Here is a 13,114-nt window from a genome sequence, read left to right on the forward strand (position 1 = left end):
CACTCCTATTCAACACCATGGGGTGTATTCACTAGGAAACAGACCTGATCCTAGATTATCACTCCTATTCAACAGCATGGGGTGTATTCACTAGGAAACAGACCTGATCCTAGATCAACCCTCCTATTCAACACCATGGGGTGTATTCACTAGGAAACAGACCTGATCCTAGATCAACCCTCCTATTCAACACCATGCGGTGTATTCACTAGGAAACAGACCTGATCCTAGATTATCACTCCTATTCAACAGCATGGGGTGTATTCACTAGGAAACAGACTTTCACGTAGAGTAGGCCAGAAGGCTAAACTGGAAAACCTAAACTCTATCAAAATAAAAAGATGGCGGAGCCGCAAAAGTTCTTCTGTGCGTTTATTTACATAGTGATTCCGGAACAAAAACAACAGTACTGCCATCAAACATATACCTTATGGGACAGTTAAAAACAATGCTGCCCCATCCACAGCTCAATCCAAAATGCCTCTCCATGAACTGAAAGAGAGGCTCCTTTTGTAGGGCTAGCCCCTCCCCTCAGAACAATTAACACTAATTAATTAAGCAATTACCTATTCAAACCTTCATTTTCCGTTTAACTAAACATACTAAAGTATATACATTGCAACACGTTTTTTTATGAAACAATATCACAATATAGCATTTACAAAATTACATCACTACTGAGAGTGTCTTTCAATATGGTCATTTACATTCATATAAAAGGCTTTGTGCATTGTATGGATTTTAGAGCTCTCATAAATAAACGTTTTGACCATTGTTGGCTGGGTCTCCATCTGCTTCATTCAACCAGAATCTTCCACACTCTGGTGGGGCAGACTGAGTAGTTTAATTGAAGTTCGGTTTAAGAACATTGATAACTTAATTCCCGTAACAATTTGGTCCTTCGAGCCGGATTCCAAAATCTGTCCCTGTCTTCCTAAGGTAACACGCCAAAAACTTTGCACGGGCGGGTCATTGACTCTTAAATTAAAGACCTGTCCCCTGAAATTGGGGTTCCATAACAGTCCGGTAAATATCTAGGGTCGACAGAAACGGTGACGGAATCCAACCAACATTGCTTTTCCCAGCCTACAAGACGAAGGTCAATAAACCTTTATTTACAAATTTGGGGGAATGGTTTAAGATATCTTGGACTTAATGTTCTAAATACTTGGAATTTACCAATAATAGGAGCTTAGTTATTCTACACAGATTCACTAAGGTGTTTTTACTTTGTGAATTAACAAAATTGATAAGGGAGCAGGTCCGCAAAGACCTGAGGTACATGTGCACTACCATAAATAAAACTAGCTTAATTAACCTGTTATGGATAGGGGGCAGTATTTTCACGGCCGGATAAAAAACGTACCCGATTTAATCTGATTATTACTCCTGCCCAGAAACTAGAATATGCATATAATTATTAGCTTTGGATAGAACACACTCCAAAGTTTCTAAAACTGTTTGAATGATGTCTGTGAGTATAACAGAACTCATTTGGCAGGCCAAATCCTGAGAAGATTCTGTACAGGAAGTACCCTGTCTGACCATTTCTTGCCCTTCTTGATTATCTCTATCCATTACAGAGGATCTCTGCTGTTACGTGACACTTCCTACGGCTCCCATGGGATCTCAGAAGGTGGCAAAAAGCTGAATCGTGGCTTTGCAGGCTCTGGCTGAAAAACATTAGCGCGTTTGGATAGTGGCCAGTAACAATACTATGAGACTCAGGCTCGTGCACGAGAGGATAGCATGCTTTTATTTTCTCTCTCTTTGTACGCTTACACGCTTTCCCGGTTGGAATATTATCGCTTTTTTTCGAGAAAAATGGCCTGTTAACGAATGGCAAATTAACCATAGATCCGAATCAAGAGACATACCTAAATAAAGTCCTAAATTGAGGAGAGGAGAGGCTATAAAATAGGTTTAGTGAGATAGGACGGTAATTCTATGCGAACAAGATAACTGAAATGGTCAATTAACAAGAGTGAGTTAACCATAGATGCGATTCAAAAGACAACACTGAAATAAAGTCCAAAAAGGAGGAGAGGCGAGAGCATTAAATTAAACAAGACGAGGTAAATTACTTATAGATCCAAATTAACAGATTGGAATTAAACAAAACAAGGTAAGATAATCATACATCCAAATTAGTAGTCATAATAGAACAAAACCAGGTTAAAGTGAAAAGCAAATACACATAGATCGTGAGCATAGAGTGGTAGCACCCACATAGAGAGGAGTGACAAAATTCTAGATTGTGAGAAGAAGACACATAGATTGTGATACACATAGATGTTTTAAATTGAATTAGAGTTTTAATATAATTGTTATGCTTTTTGTGAACGTTTATCGTGAGTAATTTAGTAAATTGTTAGTAAATTTGCCGGAAGTTTGCGGGGGGTATGCTACTTCTGAACGTCACATGCTAATGTAAAAAGCTGTTTTTTGATATAAATATGAACTTGATTGAACAAAACATGCATGTATTGTATAACATAATGTCCTAGGTGTCATCTGATGAAGATCATCAAAGGTTAGTGCTGCATTTAGCTGTCTTCTGTTTTTTTGTGACATTATATGCTTGCTTGAAAAATGGGTGTCTGATTATTTCTGGCTGGGTACTCTGCTGACATAATCTAATGTTTTGCTTTCGTTGTAAAGCCTTTTTGAAATCGGACAGTGTGGTTAGATTAACGAAAGTCTTGTCTTTAAATAGCTGTAAAATAGTCATATGTTTGAGAAATTGAAGTAATAGCATTTCAAAGGTATTTGAAAATCACGCCACAGGATTCAACTGGCTATTACGTAGGTGGGACGAATTCGTCCCGCCGGTCCTAGAGAAGTTAATAATAACGGTAGAAAGCACTCACATAGAGATTAATAGTAAGTACACACAAATTGTGAGAAAAGCATAATAACAATGATAGTTATTGGATAACCATGGGTGGCAAATCCTCAAAGGAGGTGCAGGAATTAACGGGAGATGAGCGATACATGGAGTTAAATGTTATAAAATAAATATTTATTTCGGTCCAATGTGGAGAAGGAAGTATGAATTTGATGGAAGTTTGGATGTAGAAAAGTTGGGACTAATGATCAGAAAGATACATAAGGTATGTTGGGACAAGACAGGGAAACAGCAGGTCAAGGGTTAGATATAGCCAGGGTGTGGCTGTCTGAAGCCCGGAGAAGAAGGCAAGAAGGCAAGTGTAGAGAAAGAGAGAGAGAAGGTTTGAAGAAGGATATCAGCAGGGGGAAGACAAAAAAGGATGTGCGTGTGAGATAGGGTTATTGCCCAGTTAAAAGTCATAAGTTCGGTAACTCGTATATGTGTGAGACCTTATAACTTATCAAAAGTCACAATAGTAATTATTCCTAAATTCTGAGAAAGAGAAAAAGAGAGAGGCAGAGTAAACGGGAGCAAGGTTAAGGAGAGTAATCGCAGGCGAAAAGCTTAGACAATTACATTAAGGCTATGTTCTGGAAATTGTATCGGTAGTACGTGCCTAATTTTATGACTACAGACATTTAGAAATAGGGTTGTTTGCGAGGAGTCTCCATCAGTTCAATAGCACGTTGGTGGTTCAGCGGTAGAATTCTCGACTGCCAGGCGGGAGGCTCTGGTTTGTTTCTCAGCCTATGCATCAGTGGATTAAAATTTGAAGTGCTGATTGTCATTCAACTGTTGGTATATTTTGCCTGGAAAGATAAGGTTGTTAGTGGTTGTTTAAGATATAAACCGAACGTTTTGATAGCTTGTTTAGTTTAAATTGAAGAGACAGTTACCTAAATCTAATGAATTATAATGAGAGGATAGGTGACTGCGATAGAATAGCACCGACCAAAATGTGTTTTTATTTGAAAGGAGTTTTATTAAGTATTTTGTTAATGTGGTGATTTACATGGTACATTTAAAGTCGTAGACATTTCATAAGTGTGAAGCCGAAAGAGAGGAGAAAGTTGTAACATACAGTGGGGAGAACAAGTATTTGATACACTGCTGATTTTGCAGGTTTTGCTACTTACAAAGCATGTAGAGGTCTGTAGTTTTTTTTCATAGGTACACTTCAACTGTGAGAGATGAATCTAAAACAAAAATCCAGAAAATCACATTGTATGATTTTTAAGTAATTAATTTGCATTTTATTGCACACACATATGGAATCTTAGAAGTTATACACACATAGAATCGTTGAAGGAAGGGCAGACGGAGAAGTTCTCCCCCACACTGCTGAAACCTTGAGGGTTGGGGAGTAGCAGGAAGGAAGGAGGGGGGCCAGGAGGAGAAGATAGGAAGAGAATTTAGTTTGGTTTGCTTAGCTTTAGGATATTAATTCATGGAGCGACTATCGGCTCCATTGGCATTTATTTTAGTTTTGATTTTAAGTTCATGTTTGGTAAATTCGCTAGGAAGAGATATGATGATTTTGTTGAAAGTAGTTGTTACCCTAACTAAAAGGGGAATGAAAGCGTAGTTGGTTTCAGGAACTAAGGTGTTAGACACCGAACCACTGCCCAGACACTATTCTGCACAGCAGGCCGAAATAGCAGCATTGACTAGAGCCGGCGAGATAAGAAAGGAGAGAAAAGTTACTATTTACACAGACAAGCACATAGGCATTTAAAACCATACAAAGCAGCACAGATAAATCTTAAAGCAGAGAAGACACTTGACAGAGAATTGTTACAGGATAGCCGAGAACGAATGACCCAGGAAGAATTGGACATGTGGAAAATGAAAGGGGCAATCCTACAAGATAAGGTCTGACATAAGGATAATTTACTACTCTTACCAAAGACATTATTTAGATATGCAGCAATACATGGGCAGAGCCATGTATCAACAGGGGGGAAGGATGGTAGAGCAGGTGATAGAACAGGTTAGGAAACACTGCAGGTTAGGAAAGAGTGGTGGCCTAGAGGATAACTACTTAATGGCCTAGAGGATAACTACTTAATGGCAAAGAGAATAATTACTTGAAAAAAAAATGTAGAATATCCACTCCAACATTTGGAAATGGACCTTATTGAATTACTCCGAAGAGAGGGGAAGAAGGGGTGTTTAACAATAATAGATAAGTATAGCAAATGGGTAGAAGTGTTTCCAACTTACTTGGTGGACATGATTATGGTAGCTAAAATATTAGGTCAAGATATTATCCCTACAGTTGGTTTACTAGGATCTATCTCTTTAAATGATGGATGACATTTAACTAATCAGGTTGAACAAATAGAATGCCAGAGTTAGAGATACCAGAACAGGTAGACATGGAAGTTGAAGAAATACTAGCAGAGCACATGAGAAGACTGTTTGTTAACCAAACCCATATGTCCAAGATTTTGTGTACAACAGGTGAATTACAGGAGAAGGTGATTCACTCAATCCAACCAGGAGACTGGGTGTGGATCCTTTCCCTGAGGAGAAAAGACTGGAAGCATCCCCGTTGGGAAGGCCCATACCAGGTTCTGCTAAACCACTGCCTTTGCCATTAGAAAAGCTAAGAGAGTCACTTGGGTCCACGTTATCCACTGCAAGAAGGTATGTACACATATGAGCACTGCTGATCACACACAGAGTTAGGAGAAGAACCGAGTACCAACAGGGTCCGGGGGTTACCTCCTTAACGAAGATTCCCTATCCCGACCGTTCATCACTGTGTGTGCTCCTAGAGGTGTGAGTATGGGGCGGTACCTAGCAGACCGACTAAGGGCAGGAGAGGGTTGGCGGTTTTTGGGAAGAGTAGGGACTCTGAGCTGCATCATAGTCTTGGTAATCTTTCTGATATATACAGATCCACCACCTTCTGGTACTAATTAGATGACACCGTTGTCATTGAGAAGAAGTAAAAGATAAACTATATAATACAATGATGAGTGACTTATAGAATAAAGAGGCAAAGAAGATCAGAAGATGTAGGATTTAAGGTAAACATTAAACAATTCCCTAGGAAAGCAAATAACTTTACAGGGATTGGGTGGGCCAGATTGAAGTACTCGGCCAACCTACCTCGGTTCACTTTAACTTCTTGAGGCTACCTGGGACGTTAGCGTTCCCCCCGTGGCGCACCCTATCAACTGCAGGTGCATTTCAAGAGCGGCAAATTTGAAACCAAATAAATGTACAAATTCAAATTTCTCAAACATACAACTAACTTACAGCCTTTGAAAGATAAACATCTTCTTAATCTAACCACGTTTACCGATTTCAAAAAGGTTTTACGGGGAAAGCATAAAGTTAGGTTATGTTAGGAGAGTACATTGACAATAGCGGTGTGCAATGCATTGTCGATTCAAAGACAGGCTTCACCAAAACCATACAATCAGCTAAAATTATGCACTAACCTTTTACAATCTCCATCAGCTGACACTCCTAGGACATTATGTTAGACAATGCATGCATTTTTAGTTCTATCAAGTTCATATTTATATCTAAAAACTGTGTTTTACTATGGCGTTGATGTTCAGGAAATCGTTTCCCTCCAATACCGGCAGTCAAGTCATGACAACAAAATAATTAATTAATATTAGAAAACATTGCTAAAATATTATATTGTCATTCAAAGAATTATAGATTTACATCTCTTGAACGCAATGGACTTGTCAGATTTTAAATTAACCTTACTGGGAAATCACACTTTGCAATAATCTGAGCACTGCGCCAGAAAAATACGCATCGCGATACAGACTAACCGCCATGTTGGAGGAATCTAAAATCGAAAATACTATATAAATAATCCATTACCTTTGATTCTCTTCATCAGATGTCACTTCCAAAGAGTCCCAGGTCCATAACGAATGTAGTTTTGTTCAAAAAAGCTCATCATTTATGTCGAAAAACCTCCGTGTTGTAGCGCATGATCTAAGCCAGCCGGACTTCACTTCACTTCAAGAACGGAAAAAATATATTTCCGTTCGTTCAAACATGTCAAACGTTGTATCGCATAAATCATTAGGGCCTTTTTTAACCAGAACATGAATAAAATTCAAGGCGGACCATTGGGTTTTCTTTTAAAACGTTTCGGAATGAGAGTACCCACCATCAAATCGCGCGCCAGGGTGAATAATGGACCATCACGTTCCATGGCTCTTATTCGGTCAGATGTCACTGTAGAACACTCAAAACACTTTGTAAAGGCTAGGGACATCTTGTGGAAGCAATAGGAAGTGCCAGAATATACCTCACCCCCTTTGTTTTTCAATGGCATAGGCTCAAAGTCAATTCAACACATCAGGTATCCACTTCCTGTCAGAATCTGTCTCAGGGTTTTGCCTGCCAAATGAGTTCTGTTATACTCACAGACACCATTCAAACAGTTTTTGAAACTTTAGGGTGTTTTCTATCCATATATAATAAGTATATGCATATTGTAGTTAATGGGTAGGTGTAGGAGGCAGTTAAAAATGGGCACATCTTTTTCAAAACATTCTCAATACTGCCCCCTATACCCTAACAGGTTAACTCCTGATGAGTACCAGTGTTATAGATACAAGAATGGCACCGAGAACTTAGATGAATTTAATGGCTGTAATGCAATCGTTAATGTGACTGACAGGTTTGGAAGTACAGAGAAAATTCTTAACCTCACAGCAACTATAACTGAGGTAGGGTGGGCTAGTACCAGTAAAGGACGCAAACGACAGAAATGACCAAAAAGGGTGGTTAGGAAATTGCGCCCCGGGGTTATTGGTCCAACCAGGTCGAGTTAGTCATCAGAGGCCAGTTATAGGAGGCTAAAGTAGACACAGGGGGAGTTTTGACCAGTATGGGAGTAGCTTTGCCTAGAATGATGCTGTTGGCGTCCTCAGGGAAGTTCCAGATGAATACAAAGCTGTGAATCAAATGGGTGAAGACTTTACCACTACATTCTTTTGGTAGTTGACAGTAAATAAACATGTGGATTGGATTAATGACATCATTGGATTAATGACATCTATTATAATCAACAGAGATTCATGAGTGAAAACGGGGATGCAGTAAAGGGGTTCTCTGACCAATTATCCGCCACCTCCCTCATGACCTGGTAAAATAGACTGACTCTCGATATGTTATTGGCAGAAAAGGGCGGGGTATGTAGAATGATTGGGGTTCATTGCTGTACGGTTATTTTTTAAATAAACACAGCTCCAGACGGATCAATGTTGTAATCACTGTGTTGTGGGCTGCTTTCACCTGTATGAGTGTGTTTGTATTGTGTGGTTGTTGTTTGGTCCCTTGTGCGAGAGGTCTCATTTCCAGGGTTCTGGAGAGATCGATAACGGAGCAGATGGTGAGATACGGACCAATTCCAAGTTCAGACCAGTGGGACGACAAATATCTGCCGCTGAGCCTGGTGGAGGATTCATTCAATTATGAGGAGCCCATGTTAGATGAGACCATCTTTAGTGTTTAGGAAGACTGTTTCTTTAAAGGAAGGTCATAACAAAAATCCTAATCTGAAGAGTTATGATTGGAGATAGGCTTCGAACAGTCATCGATAAGTATGTGTTGACAGTATATGCATTTGTTTTCTTTGATGTCCTGAATTAGTTTGATTTTGTGTGAAATTTCTGAATCCAATAAAAATAGATGTGTTATAGTGTATGTGAAATATTTAGCTAATAGGGAGGATTGTAATGGAAATTATATGATTAAAGGTTTGACTAAATGATTTCACTCAGAAACCATATAACCTGTTGAAATGTATTAGAAATTATAAGGCTATAATAAGGTGTTATTAACTAGGCACGTCAGTTAAGAACATATTTTTATTTTCAATGACAACCTAGGAACGGTGGGTTAACTGCCTTGTTCAGGGGCAGAATGACAGATTTTTACCTTGTCAGCTCGGGGATTCAATCTTGCAACCTTACGGTTAACTAGTCCAACGCTCTAACCAACTGCTTTACATTGCACTCCATGAGGAGCCTGCCTGTTATGCGAATACAGTAAGAAGCCAAGGTAAGTTGCTAGCTAGCATTAAACTTATCTTATAAAAAAAAATCAATCAATCATAATCACTAGTTAACTACACATGGTTGATGATATTACTAGTTTATCTAGCCTGTCCTGCTTTGAATACAATCGCTTACGGAACACGTTGCTCCAACCATAAACATCAATGCCTTTCATAAAATCAATACACGAGTATATATTTTTAAACCTGCATATTTAGTTAATATTGCCTGCTAACATGAATTTCTTTTAACTAGGGAAAATGTGTCACTTCTCTTGCAAACAGAGTCAGGGTATATGCAGCAGTTTGGGCCGCCTGGCTCGTTGCGAACTGTGAAGACTATTTCTTCCTAACAAAGACAGCCGACTTCGCCAAACGGGGAATGATTTAACAAAAGCGCATTTGCGAAAAAAGCACAATTGTTGCACGACTGTACCTAACCATAAACATCAATGCCTTTCTTAAAATCAATACACAGAAGTATATATTTTTAAACCTGCATATTTAGCTAAAAGAAATCCAGGTTAGCAGGCAATATTAACCAGGTGAAATTGTGTCATTTTGCGTTCATTGCACGCAGAGTCAGGGTATATGCAACAGTTTGGGCCGCCTGGCTCGTTGCGAACTAATTTGTCAGAATTTTACGTAATTATGACATAACATTGAAGGTTGTGCAATGTAACAGGAATATTTAGACTTCGGGATGCCACCCGTTAGATAAAATACGGAACGGTTCCATATTTCACTGACAGGAAAAACGTTTTCTTTTCGAGATGATAGGTCATTAATATGGTCGAATCCAGAAACTAAGGCTCGAATTTCTGTGTGTTATTATGTTATAATTAGGTCTATGATTTGATAGAGCAGTCTGACTGAGCGATGGTAGGCAGCAGCAGGCTCGTAAGCGTTCATTCAAACAGCACTTTCGTGCGTTTGCCAGCAGCCCTTTGCAATGCATTGCGCTGTATATGACTTCAAGCCTGTCAACTCCCAAGATGAGGCTGGTGTAACCGATGTGAAATGGCTAGCTAGCTGGCCGGGTGCGCGCTAATAGCGTTTCAAACGCCACTCGCTCTGAGACTTGGAGTAGTTGTTTTCCTTGCTCTACATGGGTAACGCTGCTTCGAGGGTGGCTGTTGTCAATGTGTTCCTGGTTCGAGCCCAGGTAGGAGTGAGGAGAGTGACGGAAGCTATACTGTTACACTGGCAATACTAAAGTGCTTATAAGAACATCCAATAGTCAAAGCTATATGAAATACAAATCATATAGAGAGAAATAGTCCTATAATTCCTATAATAACTACAACCTAAAACTTCTTACCTGGGAATATTGAAGACTCTTGTTAAAAGGAACCACCAGCTTTCATATGCTCTCATGTTCTGAGCAAGGAACTTAAACGTTAGCTTTTTTACATGGCACATATTGCACTTTTACTTTCTTCTCCAACACTTTGTTTTTGCATTATTTAAACCAAATTTAACATGTTTCATAATTTATTTGAGACTAAAATGATTTTATTGATGTATTATGGCTTACTCGTGTTCTTCCATGCCGTCCCTGGGAGGGGTGCGTCACTTGAGCGGGTTGAGTCACTGACGTGGTCTTCCTGTCTGGGTTGGCGCCCCCCTCCTTGGGTTGTGCCGTGGCGGAGATCTTTGTAGGCTGTACTCGGTCTCAGGATGGTAAGTTGGTGACTGAAGATTTCCATCTAGTGGTGTGGGGGCTGTGCTTTGGCAAAGTTGGTGGGGTTATATCCTGCCTGTTTGGTCCTGTCCGGGGGTATCATCGGAAGGGGCCACAGTGTCTCCTGACCCCTCCTGTCTCAGCCTCCAGTATTTATGCTGCAGTAGTTTATGTGTCGGGGGGCTAGGGTCAGTCTGTTATATCTGGAGTATTTCTCCTGTCTTATCCGGTGTCCTGTGTGAATTTAAGTATGCTCTCTCTAATTCTCCCTTTTTCTTTCTTTCTCTCTCTTGGAGGACCTGAGCCCTAGGACCATGCCTCAGGACTACTCTTTAAGGAATACCTGGAATAGGACAAAGTAATCCTTCTAAACCCCCCCCCCCTAAACGATTTAGATGCACTATTGTAAAGTGGTTGTTCCACTGGATATCATAAGGTGAATGCACCAATTTGTAAGTCGCTCTGGATAAGAGCGTCTGCTAAATGACTTAAATGTAAATGTAAAATGATGACACCTTGCTGTCCCCAGTCCACCTGGCCGTGCTGCTGCTCCAGTTTCAACTGTTCTGCCTGCGGCTATGGAACCCTGACCTGTTCACCGGATGTGCTACCTGTCCCAGACCTGCTGTTTTCAACTCTCTAGAGACAGCAGGAGCGGTAGAGATACTCTCAATGATCGGCTATGAAAAGCCAACTGACATTTACTCTTGAGGTGCTGACCTGTTGCACCCTCGACAACTACTGTGATTATTATTATTTGACCATCTTGGTCATTTATGAACATTTGAACATCTTGGCCATGTTCTGTTATAATCTCCACCCGGCACAGCCAGAAGAGGACTGGCCAACCCTCACAGCCTGGTTCCTCTCTAGGTTTCTTCCTATGTTTTGGCCTTTCTAGGGAGTTTTTCCTAGCCACCGTGCTTCTACACCTGCATTACTTGCTGTTTGGGGTTTTAGGCTGGGTTTCTTTTTTTGTTAAGTTAAAAGGCTGGGTTTCTTTTTTGTTAAGTTAAAATAAGTGTTCATTCAGTATTGTTGTAATTGTCATTATTACAAATAAAAAAATATAAAACAATTCGGCCGATTAATCGGTATCGGCTTTTTTTGGTCCTCCAATAATCGAGGTCAAGAGGTCGACCTCTAATTCATATTCTAATTCTGATACACTGTTATGAACCGGCTCATAGCCCGTAACAAAGAGGGAGACAACGTGGAGATATAGATAAACATATTTATTAAATAAAGTCAACTATATACAAGTAACAATGGGGTGTGTAGTCAATAGTGGAAGGGAGTGGATGAGTTCACCGATGGTGATAATGAGGGCTGTTGAAAGGTGCCAAAACAAATGAACACAACGAAGCCCCAAAATGCCACAACCAAAAACAACAGTGTGTCTGGGTGGAGAGAGTCTCCTCAATGAATGGGGGAAAGGTGTATTTATCCCCGGGACACAGCCGAGCCCAGGTGTGTCCCATTTCACTGACGTCCCTTCCGGCTCCGCCCACCGACATCCTATTAAAGAAAACAAGATCAAAGAGAAAGAATTCTGCAGACAGAGTGGGAGGGTCTTCACAGAGTGACAGAGCGGGAGGGTCGTCACAGTGTGACAGAGAGGGAGGGTCGTCACAGAGTGACAGAGCGGGAGGGTCGTCACAGAGTGACAGAGAGGGAGGGTCGTCACAGAGTGGCAGAGCGGGAGGGTCGTCACAGAGTGACAGAGCGGGAGGGTCGGCACAGAGTGACAGAGCGGGAGGGTCGTCACAGTGTGGCAGAGCGGGAGGGTCGTCACAGAGTGACAGAGCGGGAGGGTCGGCACAGAGTGACAGAGCGGGAGGGTCGTCACAGTGTGGCAGAGCGGGAGGGTCGTCACAGAGTGACAGAGAGGGAGGGTCGTCACAGAGTGACAGAGTGGGAGGGTCGTCACAGAGTGACAGAGCGGGAGGGTCGTCACAGTGTGGCAGAGCGGGAGGGTCGTCACAGTGTGGCAGAGCGGGAGGGTCGTCACAGTGTGGCAGAGCGGGAGGGTCGTCACAGAGTGGCAGAGCGGGAGGGTCGTCACAGAGTGACAGAGCGGGAGGGTCGTCACAGAGTGACAGAGCGGGAGGGTCGTCACAATGTGACAGAGTGGGAGGGTCGTCACAGAGTGACAGAGTGGGAGGGTGGTCACAGTGTGACAGAGTGGGAGGGTCGTCACAGTGCGACAGAGTGGGAGGGTCGTCACAGAGTGACAGAGTGGGAGGGTCGTCACAGAGTGGCAGAGCGGGAGGGTCGTCACACACACACAATATATACAATACATACAATGTTTTTTTCTCCATAACGTTTGTACACTGTTACTATCCATTCTACCATTAGGTTGGTACACCAACACTGATACTATCCATTCTACCATTAGGATGGTACACCAACACTGATACTATCCATTCTACCATTAGGATGGTACACCAACACTGATACTATCCATTCTACCATTAGGTTGGTACCCCAACAC

Source organism: Salmo trutta, unplaced genomic scaffold (genome assembly GCF_901001165.1).
Source record: "Salmo trutta unplaced genomic scaffold, fSalTru1.1, whole genome shotgun sequence".
Lineage (NCBI taxonomy): Eukaryota > Metazoa > Chordata > Actinopteri > Salmoniformes > Salmonidae > Salmo > Salmo trutta.